General features: G+C 43.9%; 1 protein-coding gene across 1 annotated transcript in view; it reads left to right on the top strand.

The window, feature by feature from the left end:
- Positions 1-14,975, top strand: part of BEAN1 (brain expressed associated with NEDD4 1) — a 109,192-nt gene that overhangs the window by 87,168 nt on the left and 7,049 nt on the right. The gene's annotated exons all lie outside the window — the stretch shown is intronic.

Genomic DNA, 14,975 nt, shown 5'->3' with positions numbered 1-14,975 from the left:
ATATCTCCATTTAAAAAAAAAAAAGTGATTATAATTGTTTCAGACTATCATTTTCATTAGGTTTTGTACTCAGGTCTTAAACCAGAGAGAGAGCGGGATTAGGTAGTTTGGTTGGAGAAAACCAAGAACATAAGATAGATTTCCCTTTTTTCTGCAATTAGGGGAGGGGTAAATGTTGTGCTAATCAATCATGAGCTGGAGGAGACATTAACAGCCTCTGCAATGGGTGCATCATTTGTAATCCCAAAGCTAGACAGCATCCCAGGATCCCGGTGTGCCTGAAGTAGGAGAGATGTGACTTCCAAAAGCCACAGCACTCAGATTATACAAAAAAGCTCTCTGGTATTGCAGGTGAATTTGTAAAGCCATGGCATTATTCAGATATGAAAGCATACCCTGAGGACCAATCCTACAAGCCCTTACCCATGCAGATAGCTCTGTTGAAGTCAATGGGACTGCTCATCTCAGTAAGATTTTGCACGATCTGGCCCATGCTACTGGCACCAGGGCAGCAAGCAGGACAATTTCCCTGGGCCCCATGCCACAGGGGGGCCCACGAAGCTAAGTTATTTCAAACATACAGAGTCGCTGTGGGTAAATGTAATGTGAGTATTACTGTAATTTAATCTCTAAAAATGGAAATAAATCACACTTAGAGGTTTTCAAACTGGAGCACGGCTCAGGCTTGGGCCCCACATGGGGTGGGGGCCTGCTCCTTAGTTTTCACCCTGGGCCCCAGCGAGTCTAACGCCAGCCCTGACGGACGCCCATTCTGAGGTTAATTTGCACCAGTCTGAGGGAAGACAACTTCCACATGAGGCAAGGGAAAGGGTTGCTTTGTGAGCAGAGCACAACTTTCCCTAAAAAACAAGACTAGTTCAGCCAAAGAGAACAAGGATCTTGAGGAATTAAACCAAAAACAAAGGTGCCCCGAGCAACCAAGAAAAATTACAACTATATACAAGGTAAAAAGTGTTTGCATGTAAGCAGGTAGGAATAAAATTGTACAGCTGCCTACAGCCCCTGAGAGCTGTAGCTCAGGATTGCCAGGGCAGCGGGACAGCCCAGCCATGCCCTTTCTCCTGACTATGCCATCTGCCTGGCATAGGAGTAACTAACCTGAGAATCCCACTGCATAAGAGAGATCCTCCTGGGGCCAGCTCAGGCAGCACAAAGCTGTCCTGATGCAGAAGAGTATCTGGCATTGTATATTTAGCTCAAGATCAGAAGAGGAGCATTAGTAGGGAAAAAACAGAACCGAAATACCTGTATATGCAATCTGACCTTTCTCTACATCTCATGAATCTTTCACAGAAAGACAAAGTTCCACTTGATATCTCAGCTCAAACTGAGCAGTGAAGAGCACAACACCCTAGATTTCCTAGGGGAACAGTCCACAAAAATCAATCTACACTTTGCTATAGTTATGCAAGGTGCCGCATCCACACATAGCTCTCCAGTAGGATGTCCAGTGAAGAATACTATTTATATAACCTCTAATTGGGAAATTTATGAAAAATGCCTTGGGATGTTAATAATTTAATTGCTTTGATGTCTGAGCTGCAAATCTCATTTAGGGCTCAATTTGATTATCGCTATAGATGCTTTTTCTAATCATTTCTTACATTAGATTTAGAGGAATACCAGGCACTCGGTTTTGTCATAGTCCTGCCACACTCACGGGGCAGTTAAACAGAAGCAGTTTGGTCAATTTGCCTTGACAGCCCTAAATATATGGTGCTCATATCCATAAACATCCCTTCAGGAGATGTAATGACTTGCTAATGAATCTGAGAGCTGCGTGAATGTCTGTCAAATTGATTTTACGTGAGAAGAAAAAAACTGACAGGTCTTAAACGAAAGAATCAAAATGGTACTTGGATGCACTTCATAGCCTGTTCCTATCATATACAAATAAGATTTACAATGCTGGGGCAGTTTTATATGGTGTTAGGGCATCCTAAAACATTTGAAGCCTCTGTTACAAAAGAGGGCAAGATATTTACTTCCAAGAACGTGAGCCATTATTGCTGAGAAAGAAGATCCATGCCACTTGGCACAAAGAATCCAGAGCATGGAATTCTCTTCCACAAGAGTTACAAAAAAAGAAACATAACCAAACACCATCAGGATAAAATGCAAGATCCAGCCCTTTGCCAGAGGTCACCCATCACCATAATATGAATTTGCAGTGTACAGCAGCAGTTGAAAAAGCTAACAACGGGGCCAGCTCCAGCTTTTTTGCTGCCCCAAGCAGTGAAGGGGGGGGGGGGGGGGGATGGGAAACAAAAAAAAATAAAATGAAAAGATAAAGCCACGATCGGCGGCTGCTGTACTGTGCCGGTTCATTCTTCAGCAGCAATTCGGCGGCCGGTCATTCCCTCTGAGAGGGACTGAGGGACTCGCCGCCGAAGACCCAGACGTGCCACCCCTTTCCATTGGCCGCCCCAAGCACCTGCTTCCTGCGCTGGTGCCTGGAGCCGGCCCTGGCTAACAATGTTAATAACCATTAGAAGAGGGATATATAATAAGACAGAAAATATGATTATGCCACTATATAAATCCATGGTATGTCCACACCTTGAATACTGCATGCAGTTCTGGTAACCTCCTCTCAAAAAAGATATACCAGAATTGGAAAAGATACAGAAAAGGACAACAAAAATAATAAGGGGTATGGAACAGCTTCCATGCAAGGACAGATTAAAAAGATAGGGATTGTTCAGCTTAAAAAAAAAGAGATGACTAAAGGGGGATGTAATAGAGGTCTATAAAATCATGAATGGTGTGCAGAAAGTGAGTAAGTGACTTCAGTGGGCTTTGAACCAGATCCTTTGCCTCTGTTTCACAATTTCTCCTGTAAAATGAGTCTAATAATATCTACCTCAAATAGAGGCTGAGAGATGTCATTAACGTTTGAAATTCAGCGATAAAAGGCACACTGTGGGTGTGAAACTCAGAATCAGCCTAACTCTGCTCCTATTTGAGTAAAATGGTAAAATTCCCATTGACTGCCTAACTCTGATCATATTGATAACACGGAGCAGTTTTTCAAAACTGCACCATAGAAGTGCCAATTATTATTAAATGCAATATGCTGCAGCACTAAAAGCAGCAGTACCTCATAACCCACTGGCACCCCAAGATTTTCTAGCCAGAAATCCATTGCACTATGCAGTATGGCCACAATAAAGTTAAGAGGCCCTTGAAAGTCAGAACTGAAAAAAGTAAGATAGTTACCCTCCTAGGAAAAAAAAATCCTTGCTGAGTTCTCCTCTGGTTTTCCACTGGCTAAAACATGTTACCTACCAAACTGGATATTTCTGTCACCAGCTGGAAAACTCATTTTTAAATTAATCAAAACAAAGCCCTTTCCTATAAGCATGATCCTATTCAGAACTTTACACACTCACCCATCATAATGTGGGTTATTTTTCAGAGGTCCTCAGATATGAGAGGACACTAACTACCACAGTGATGATATATTAAAATGAATATTGGTGTCTCTTAGGATGTTTATATCCCCATGTGAGGCCTGGAAGTTCTAATGGAGGTAAATGCATAATGGATTATTTTAAGAAGGCACAATTTTCTTAATTGGTTTTGATTACTGTAGCAGTGCCCATAGCTTCACTGTCATTTATAATGGTAATGCAGACACTCACTAAACACTGCTTATCAAGGGTTTATCATTTGTATGTAAAAAAATTCTTTCCAGGCTGAAATTTATCACACAAAATTTTCATCACAAAATGATTGATTTTCTTTGGAACATATTTATTTTAATTGCTTTGATAATTTTAAAGCTGCATGACAATATACAAAATAGCAATTTATCTAGTTAAGCTACTGGCTTGCATGTGCTTCCATTGCATTTAAAAGCTCTCATTTGACAAACAATTTTTATAAAAATTTTAAATGTCCATGAGCCATAACTGTTTTCTGCAAGACTTTTTTCCCCCTTCCATGCATATTGCAAAGTAAGGCCTCAGTCCTGCAGCTTTTAGTCATCCAGATAATCCCACTGAAAACACGAGCCTAATACTATTTGTTAGACTCCAATAATATACTACACACCTCCCCCAGGATTGGAGGACTGGAACCCAAGTACAGTGCTTTGTCAGTATGACTGTTCTAACTACATCTTGAATGAAAAATGTCTACAATCAACTTCAATTTTCAAGAAGAGAAGTATTTTAGCTGATTATTAACTATGAGAGAACAGAGACACAGAAAACTTAAGTGACTTACACAGGACCAGTCTTTTGCAGAGATGGGAACAGAACCCATACTCAGGTATCTGCTTGCCCTATACCTCCCACATCTTTCTACTCTTCAGAGTCCTGGACAGTCTAAAATGGGAATTACCATCATTATTTGGTTTTGGTCACTGCCAAGATGTGATCAGCACTTTCTAAACAGAGATCAGGTACAGTTCCTGCCCTGAGGAGTTCAGAATCTAGACAGTGCACACACTTACCACAACACCAAGTTTCACAGTCAATTTCCTGTAAGTAGGATCAGAGTTTAACTTGCAGGTTGCCTCCTCCCCTCACCCTTAACATTCATGGATTCTCTCACTGTTTAGTATCAGAGGGGTAGCCGTGTTAGTCTGAATCTGTAAAAAGCAAGAGAGGGTCCTGTGGCACCTTTAAGACTAACTGTTAGTCTTAAAGGTGCCACAGGACCCTCTATTGCTTCTCACTGTTTAGATTCCTTTTCTCTGAATATTCTATGTTCTCTAAGATCTATAACAGCTGCTGTTTATAATACTATTTTGTAAAAAAAAGACACCAAAAGTCAAAAGAAGGGGACTCATTACCCAGGGCCGGCTCCAGGGTTTTGGCCGCCCCAAGCAGCCAAAAAAAAAAAAAAAAAAGCCGCGATCTGCGGCGGCAATTCGGTGGGAGGTCCTTCACTCCAAGCGGGAGTGAGGGACCGTCCGCCGAATAGCTGGACGTGCCGCCCCTCTCCGGAGCGGCCACCCCAAGCACCTGCTTGCCAGGCTGGTGCCTGGAGCTGGCCCTGTCATTACCAACAAGGCTAAAGAAACAGCCATTTTCCCACACTGCTCTGCATTTAACTGCTCTTTGTTTTTCTGATTTATTTTTCTTTCAAGTGTCTATTTTCCCACCTGTGAGGATTGGGGCTCTCCTGAGTCTCTACCAGACCCCAATTCAGGTTGTTTGTAATGTCCATCCCATTTGTAGCATACAAGGGATTTTCCCAAACAAAACAAAACAAAACAAAAGGAAGATCCTAGTCTGTCTCTTTCCCTTGAGAGAGGGGGTAAATCAGAGTAAAAGAAAAGCAAAGGTGGTCTGTCCCTCAGGCAGTCCTTTGGGGCTTGGCTTATCAGCTAGTACAGTGTCTTTAATTAGGGTTTACCTCCAGCCCCTCCTCTTGGAGTACCTGCTTTATAGCTGATCCATGCCATTTCAGGGGCAGCAAGGCCTACAACTGTCTCCTTCTTTGCTGATCTGATTCAAACAATCAATAGTACAAAGGTCTTCCAGTTCAAACTCCCCTCACCATGGGGGGGGGGGTCCCTCTTTAAGCTCTCCGCCCTCCAGGCAGTGCAAGCCTTACAGGTGTGCCTGATTAGTGCTAAACCAGCCCAGAAGAGCTAATTAGTCTCTTCTCTACTAGAGTGAGAGTGCACCTTCACACCACCTTTTTATTTGACTTCAGTTAAGCTTTCCAAAAGTCTCTTGAGTCTCACAAGCTTATTCACTCAGAGGAGATAGCTAGTTTCTCCCAGTTCTAGAAAAGAGAGTCAGTATTCCTTAAAGGAGAATTTTCGGTTTGGTTATAGCCACCTGTGTTGTGCATGTGTGGCCAGCTTATTGAGAAATTGATCTGACTGCCAATAGAAGAACACCCATTGATTTTAGTGAGTGCTGGATCAGTTTCTCAAGCCTCAATACTGCATGGCTGGGCATACTATCAGTTCTTGTTGAAATCAACGTGGATTGAGAGATCTAATACCTTATTGGCTGGCACTCGTCATTCCCAAACCTTTACAGCATGCTGACAATGGCATTGCATTAGAGTCACACTATCATGATTCAACCTTTTTAAGTCAGAGGATCATCATATCCCTGGAACCATCAACAGAACTGGAAGGACAAGTCATTGATTCACCTCTAATTGAAGTCTTATGTATCCTGCTCTTGCTTCACAGTTTTCCTTTGTTTACAGTTTGTCTTTCACTCAACTTCTGGGTCTAGCATTAGTGAGACTGTGTTACTAGATGTCTCTAAGTCATGGTACATGAATGTCTGTGCCCTGTCGAAGGGTGCTGTAGATTTGCTGGAAATGAGGTAATGGCAGAATAATGACACTGTTAATTATCACTTCTTTTTTTCCCTGCTTCAGGGCCAATCATACTAAAAATCCTGACCTATTATTATTGAATCTCAGAGAAAGATGGATATTAATATGATGAGGCTGTAGCTGGGAGGGCAGAAGCAACATGAGTATATTACAAAGGTGCATGTTACAGGTGTTATGTCAATGGATACTGATATCTCCAGAAAGGGATCAAATAGTTATTCGAATAAAATAGACTTTCATGACTTCATTATAGACTAAAGTTTGATAATTAAATCAGGTGGATGGTGACGCAGAATCCATAACTGCTATGGTTTACATCAAGTGGCACAGGCGGGTGATGACTTTTAATATGGCCAGCACTTCCAATGGATGCAGCACTCCACAAGCACCTGAAATCTGTCCATGTGGAGTGGATTTTTTTAAAACTTCCTTTGCATTTGAGAAAATAGTACGTTAATGCTTACTCAATCACCAGCAAAATAGAAGCCTATACTAAAAACAAGATCAAAATACATTTAATAGATTTTTTTAAATCACTCAGACATCTCAGGTGTAGATTGTCTCTATTTAAAAATATGGACAACTAGGAAAAAGCCACAGTCCAATAGCATAAAAAGTTTCACTGATAGGTAAGAGCAATGCTATCACAAATTGACATTTCCTTTCCTATCATGATCAATAGCCCCCCAGCACGCCTTTCAAGATCCATAAGTCCTACACATGCCTATCACAACCTGTGGTGTACTTCAGTGGTTCTCAACCAGACGGCCGGGGCCCCTGGGAGGACACGAACAGGTTTCAGGGGGGCCGCCAAGCAGGGCCAGCATTAGACTCGCTGGGGCCCAGGGCAGAAGGCTGAAGCCCAGGGCCCTGAGCCCCACCACCCGGAGCTGAAGCCAAAGCCTGAGCAATGTAGCTTCACGGGGGCCCCAGGCAATTGCCTGGCTTGCTACCCCCTAACGCTGGCCCCGACTTTTATATGCAGAAAATCAGTTATTGTGGCACAGGTGACGTTTTTATAATATGTTGGGGGGAAGAAAGAAAAAGGTTGAGAACCCCTGTACCTTATGCAGTAACTCAAATGCCCCAACAACAAGTATGTGGGTGAAACCAGACAATCACTATGCTCTCAAATGAATTCACACAGGAAACTGATAAAAGACGAAGAGCTCTATCCAGGGGTGAACACTTTTCACAAAGTGATCGCTCCGCATCTGACCTCTCAGTCCTTGTCCTCAACAGAAACCTGCACAACACCTTCAAAAGACAACTCTGGGAAATTAAATTCATAACTCTGCTGAACACTAAAAACCATGGACTTAACAGAGACACTGGTTTTATACCTCATTACAACAAGTTGTAACATACTGTACTGCCTGCTAACCCTTAACTGTACACTTCATTCTGAGTGATCTCCAACAGTATGTATGACCCCATTTGCTTAACACTGTCCCGCTTTATATTTAGTTTGAACACTCTGGTTATCTTCTCCAGACCTGAGGAAGAGCTCAGTGAAGCTCGAAAGCTTATCCCGTCCACCAACAGAAATTGGTCCAATAAAAAATATTACCTCACCTACCTTGTCTCTCTCATATCTTGGGACCAACATGGCTACAATAACGCTGCAAACATTTCCTCATGACAGTTACACATAACAAAACTGTATATCAATTTTAAGAAGAAACACCCAAGAGGAAATAATGACATTGATTTTCAAGCCACTGTCCTTCAAACCCAAGGAGTTATAAAATCAGATGAAGCACCATCACCATCCAGACCATTCAGGTTAGCATCAGTCACATTACAGCTTTTCTTTTCATGTTCATTTTAGGAAGTTACAGCATTTTCAATCGAGATTCAGCTTTCCTTTATTAGGCAGCAACATCATGTAGACCTCCTTTATTTTGAGCTTAATGTTGTTAACAGAATTATTATCTAGGCATGGGTGTGTGGTTCTGTTTACTAGATTTTAAAAGAAAAGAGTGGATCTCCAGCTAAGTTACACTAATATGACACAAGTAACTTCAGTGGATTTATGCCAATGTACTGGAGTGGAGAATCAGGCCCAGTGTAAGCTAACAAGGAGCCCTGTATATTTCATAAATTTTTAATCCTTTTTGAAGCACCCCTTCCTCCCCCATCACCAGATTATTTTAATCAGTTTGTTTGTTTCTTAACAAATTCTGCTAGCAGAACCCTCTTCTCTTCCTAGTGAGAAGATCATAATTTATGAATGACAACCAGTTAAATAAGCTCTTTTGTGTTTCCTTGGCAACAAACCTATCTTAATACTTATTTCAATAAGACCTGACAAAATCATGGAGTGATTCCTTCCCCCCCCCCCCCTCCCGCCGCCCCCGCCCTTTAGAACAACTACAACATTTGGAGTTAACGGGGTCAGCTTAGAGATCCACTGCATTTTTTTTTTAAATCAGAAAGTGATATTTTTCCTTTGGAGAATAAATTTGCTTCTGCTAAGGATGGAGGTACCAGAAATCATCCACCTTTCCTCTCCTTATGATGAATAAGATATCATCTCTTAAAAGATGATGGCAAAGAGAAGGCTAAAAGAAGAATGAAATTATCATTCTGTCAGAAACCAGGCCAGAGAAATATAGATTAAAGCGTGCTTCAAGGTCAGTGACCCACTTGCCCAGTCCGGAAAGCCTTGTACTGTATCTTAATGTGCTGCAATTAAGAAAATAATGGATTAAAGTAAATGCTTCATAAAATGCTGTAACTGAGGAGTCAGGAAACGAACGATTAACTGATTCTGCAAATTCTTTCAGGGAGGACAACAGCAGCATTCAGGAGAGATGCATGTGTAATAAATTCCCATGATCCCAATTCATTATGTTGCAATAACACAGTCATTCCCAGAAGTATATCCTTTTTTGCTTAGAAGGATTTCTCTGTATGTATGCAACATTGAACCTCACGTGCAGACTATGTTTTTAAAGGTACAATAACTTTGAAATGTTCGTAAATTAACAAAACTTTAGGGTTGTTCTTTCAAAAGTTTACAACTGAACATTGTCTTAATACAGCTCTGAAACTTTACTATGCAGAAGCAAAATGCCTTTTAACCACCTTAATTTAAATGAAACAAGCACCAAAAGTTTCCCTACCTTGTCAAATCTTGTTTTTAAATTTTCCCTTATTTTTTAGTAGTTTAAGTTTAACACAGTACTGTACTGTACAATATTTCCTTTATTATTATTATTAGTCTCTGCTGCATGATTGCGTACTTCCGCTTCCAAATGAGGTGTGTGGTTGACGAGTCAGTTCGTAACTCTGGTGTTCATAACACTGAAGTTCTACTGTAGTAGTCTGAAGCATGAATGTCCAGATAAAAGATCATAGGAGTTAGGGCGACCAGACAGCAAGTGTGAAAAATCGTGACGGGGAGAGGGGTAGGTAATAGGAGCCTATATAAGAAAAAGACTCAAAAATCAGGACTGTCCCTATAAAATCAGGACATCTGGTCACCCTAATAGGAGCATGAAAAATCTGAGTAGAATGTTAACAAATATTATTGGTCCCCGGCCAGGGCCGGCTCCAGGCACCAGCGCAGGAAGCAGGTGCTTGGGGCGGCCAACGGAAAGGGGTCTGGGTCTCCAGCAGCAGTTCGGCAGCGGGTCCCTCAGTCCCTCTCGGAACGAAGGACCCGCCGCCGAATTGCCGCCGAAGAATGAAGCGGCAGCAGTAGAGCTGCTGCCAAAGTGCCGCCGATCGCGGCTTCATCTTTTTTTTTTTTTTTTTTTTCCCACTTCACCGCTTGGGGCAGCAAAAAAGCTGGAGCCAGCTCTGTCCCCAGCTAATGTCAAATGACACAAGTTTCATCTTCCTAATATCAAATTATGTCTCCGAATGCTCACTACTTTAGGCATTGTGCACTTAAGTCCAATCCTGCCAACACTTACATTCATGCTTAGCTTCACTATTGTAAGTAGTCCCATTGAAATTGATGGGGCTATTCATGGTAGTAAAGTTAAGCACGTGCGTGTTTGCCAGATTGGGACCCTCCTTTGTAGAATTTTACACCTTTTGACATCTATTTTCCCCTTTCCCCTTATTTAAAAGGAGAATAGACATTTTTTTCTTTTATACTGTCCTTTAACAAGGTGTGTAGGATGTCACTGATGTGGTACACATTGACTTTTTTTTCCCCTGTGGTAGCCACTGTAGAATGCAAACACAGTCCAGTGGGGTATTTCCACTTTGAATCCCAGGGAAAAGCAGGAAGTGCAAAGGAACACAAAAATGAAAACAACCAGGAAAAATATTAACCACCCTTTTTAATCAACACCAGGTTCCATTTTCTAAGGGTCAGTCTGGTTTTTATTCTATTCAAGCCAGTTCAACCCTTCCCTAGTTAGACTGCTAGGCTGTTGACATTTCTGTTTAACCTGAATGTTGTAAAACATTTTACGCTACAAAATAAATGGAACAAGAGCACCAAGAATAATGTGACTTTTGTTGCTAACATTTAAAAAACCAATTTAAATGCTGGCTGTAGGTGAACTCTGGGGAGAACAAACAAGAACCTTGACACTGATTCAGGCAGAAAAGTGAGTTGGAATGCATGGCATGACTGAGGTCTGAGTGAACTGAGCTCTTGACAAATCCTACACACCATCTCAAGTTTAGTTAAGATATAGAACTGGCAGCTAATATCAAGAACGGGCACTGACTCAGCTTAGTATAGTTAATTAGATGGCTGTAAAATGAAATGTATACTGTCTTACTAGGGAAGTAAAAGGATAAATAGAGCCAAGCTTGAGAATGCTAATTATAATGTAGAGAGACAAGGTGGGTGACATTATATCTTTTATTACACCAACTTCTGTTGGTGAGAGACATGCTTTCACAGAGCTCTTAAAGCTTGGTTCTCTCCCCAACAGAAGTTGGTCCAATAAAAGATATTACCTCACTCACCTTTGCTCTCTAATATCTGGGACCAACATGGCTATAATTACACTGCAAACAACAATGGAAGATTTTAATGTAGTCCTTCCCCAATCCCACCACAGCGACCCACATGCTTGTACCAAACTAATGAAAATAAATTTGTAAACATCCTCTGTGTGCTGTCCACTAATGCAGTGTAGCTGTTTAATAAACTGCAGAAGCTACTATGCACCTTTGACCACCACATCTACCCTCTGCCCATGGATCCATCTCCCAAGGACTTGCTGTGCCATTCCAACACACCCCACCCACCCATCAGCTTCAAACCACCACCAATTTTTAATCAACCTGACATAGAAGTATTTGCATCTCATACCCTCAGCCTCCAAAACATCCAGTGTGTAACACAAGTCATCAAAATGTGTGACCAGTGACCAAAATGTGACACCTGAGTTTTAGTGTATGTTCCACCATAATTGACTTATTATAGTGTTTTTTTTAAATGCAAAGCCTGGTTTTAAGGGTGTTTTCTCACCAATGTGAATCAATTAAACCAGTTTTGTGAGTTGTAGCAGCCTTCCTCCCCAAAAATCAACCTCTTAGAGACTGCAAAACTGAATTCACACACTGAGAAAACAAGTTTCACACTTTAAAAACATTGTAATCTGTCAGTTATAGCAAGACAGGCAACAGTGCACAGGGGTCCCACATGAGCGTTTGGAGCCCTTGCCTAGGCTGCCCCAGTTCAGTAATGCAGCAGTCCTATTCCCTCCCCCCCTTCACACAAACACACACACACAAACACAAACTGGTGCCCACTTTCCTCCTCAGTTACTGCAGCTACACATGCATACACAATATGTCAGCTATTATTAATGCAAACCCGTCCCTTGACACACACACACACACAAAGATGCCCATTCCTCACCCCAACCCAATTAATACCACTCCAGCACACACATTCATGCCATTCCTCCCCCAGTTACTGCTGCTTGAGTCTCCGTACCTTGCTGCTGTACACCCACTGTCTTCTTGGACCTAGAAGCACCATATGCCTCTCTGTCCCAGAGCCAATCCACTCCATGGAGCAAAGAGACTAGGGCAAGGAGCAGAGTAGGAGCCAAGCAATTTCAGTTGGAGGCAAATGGAGCCAATGCCATTGTCACAGGTGCATAAAAAGACTCCCCCCAGCTCAAGGCTGGCCCTTCTCATGTCCCTCCACACCTCTCTGGTGTGATGAACAATGTATCAGCCCAGTAACTTCATGCCTCTTTGCCCCACCCCTATTTAAAATGCCTTGGTGGCTGGGCAGCTCCCCTCCTTCCTCTGTGGGTCTGTCTGCTGGAGTGCAGGAAGCGAGGAGCCAAGGAGCAGGTGGCCCAGAGGTGCAAGCTAGCAGGGCCTACCCTGACAATGCCAGGCAGCCTTCAGTACAGTGGAGGGGTCTGTTCCATTTTCTGTCTCCAAATGTAGAACTTCACCCCACAATTACCCCAGCCAGAGGCCAAGAATAGGGGAAGATTCAGCCCAGGGCCACTGACAGCCTTTGCATACATAAATACTTCATGGCTTTAAAACACATCATCTCACAACCTCTGCAGGGCTGTTGGGAAAGGCAGCTTTCCAATAGGACCCAGTGCTCAGTTCTAACCCTGGAAGAGCCTGATAGATCTGACTTTAAAACTGTGACCTTTCGATGTATTAAAAAAAGCTCGTTAAGATCATATTTAGAGGAGTTTGTTACTCTGTGCCATGTACAGTGTGACTGATGGTAACTAAGGCACTGGCTTTGCAGGTGGAAAGATGCAAGAAATAATCCCTATTCAATTGCTTTAAACTCCCTAAAAACTCTTTGTGGAGGAATGGTTTGTGAAACACACGAGGCATACCCAAAAAATATGACTGTGTGGAGTGGAATAAATGTGTTAGCAACACTCATTTGAGATGATCTATTACTCCTGTAAGTAAGGACTACTCTCATGACTAAGGGTTTGCAGAATGACGTTCATATAGTGTGAGTTCTTTAGAGCGGGGGCTGTGTGTTAGTGTGTGTAAAGAATGAGTCAGACCTGTGATATTGCATACATTAGTACAGGGGTCGGCAACCTTTCAGAAGTGGTGGGCCGAGTCTTCATTTATTCACTCTAATTTAAGGTTTCACATGCCGGTAATACATTTTAACGTTTCTAGACAGTCTCTTTCTATAAGTCTATATTACAGAATTAAACTATTGTATTTAAAGTAAACAAGGTTTTCAAAATGTTTAAGAAGCTTCATTTAAAATTTAAAATTAAATTAAAATGCTGATCTTACGCCACCAGCCTGCTCAGCTCGCTGCCAGCCTGGGGTTCCGATCACCTAAGCCGGCAGAGGGTTGATCAGGGCCTGTGGCCGGGACCCCAGACTTGGGGGGGGATTCAGGGGTCAGGGCAGAGGGCTGGGGGGGGTGCAGGGCAGAAGGCTGGGGTGTGTGGGGGGGTTCAGAGATCAGGGCAGAGGGCTGGGGGCTGCGGGGGGTGCAGGGCAGAAGGCTGGGTGTGTGTTGGGGTGTGGGGGGTTCAGGGCAGAAGGCTGAGTATGTGGGGGGGGTTCAGGGCAGAGGGATGGGGCTGTGGGGGTGCAGGGCAGAAGGCTGGGTGTGTGTTGGAGTGTGGGGGGTTCAGGGCAGAAGGCTGAATGTGTGCGAGGGGTTCAGGGCAGAGGGATGGGGCTGTGGGGGTGCAGGGCGGAAGGCTGGGTGTGTTTGGGTGGGGGGGTTCAGGGCAGAGGGCTGGGGACATGGGGTGCAGGGCAGAAGGCTGAGTGTGGGGGGGTTCAGGGCAGAGGGATGGGGCTGTGGGGGTGCAGGGCAGAAGGCTGGGTATGTGTTGGGGTGTGGGGGGTTCAGGGCAGAAGGCTGAATGTGTGTGGGGGGTTCAGGGCAGAGGGATGGGGCTGTGGGGGTGCAAGACAAAGGGATGACTGTGTGTTGGGGTGGGAGGTTCAGGGCAGAGGGGTGGGGGGTGCAGGCCAGAAGGCTCGGCTCTGGGGGTGCTCCCAGCCCCCTGCCCTGAGTGGCTCATGGCAGGGGGCTGGGAGGGATATGCCCTGTTCCACCGCCTTCCTCCAGGCTCCATCCCTACCTCTCTCTGCATCCTCTACGGAGCTGTGTGCACGCTGCCGCTCTTCCACCTCCCCCTTGCTAGGGCCATCAGCTGATTGGCGCAGGAACGGAGAGGAGGAGGGGCAGGAAAGCACCACACTGGGGGAAGAAGAGGGGGAGGGGGAAGCTTGGCTGCCGCAGAACCAAGCTTCTGCCTCCTGCCCCCACAGGGGAGAGCGGTGGGCGGGGGGGCTGAGTGGGGCTGGGGGCCGAGTGGGGCTGAGGGCCGGGACCGCAGCAGGGAGCTGCGTGCCACTCAAAATCGGCTCGTGTGCCTGTTTGGCATGCGTGCCGTAGGTTGCCAACCCCTGCTTTATTATATGTATTACTGCAGTACCTCAATACAGCCCCCCCCCCCCAAAAAAAACTGCATGAGAAGAAAGTTATGGTTGCAAAGTCAAGCACTCAAAAGTTAGGAAATGCCTGTGTAATCTTTGTTTGGCCCTCTTGTGCATAAAGCATGTACTGTTCTTTCCTCAAAACCCTGCCTCATTCAGTGCACAGGACAGATGGTGCTCAGTGAATGGGTAGCTATTCAATATTTCTCTTTATTCTCGGCATCCAATAATAGAAAATTATGGGCATT

This window comes from Chrysemys picta, chromosome 14, assembly GCF_011386835.1.
Source record: "Chrysemys picta bellii isolate R12L10 chromosome 14, ASM1138683v2, whole genome shotgun sequence".
NCBI lineage: Eukaryota > Metazoa > Chordata > Testudines > Emydidae > Chrysemys > Chrysemys picta.
The sequence above is the reverse complement of the archived record's forward strand: the minus strand, read 5'-3'. Positions and strand labels throughout refer to the sequence as shown.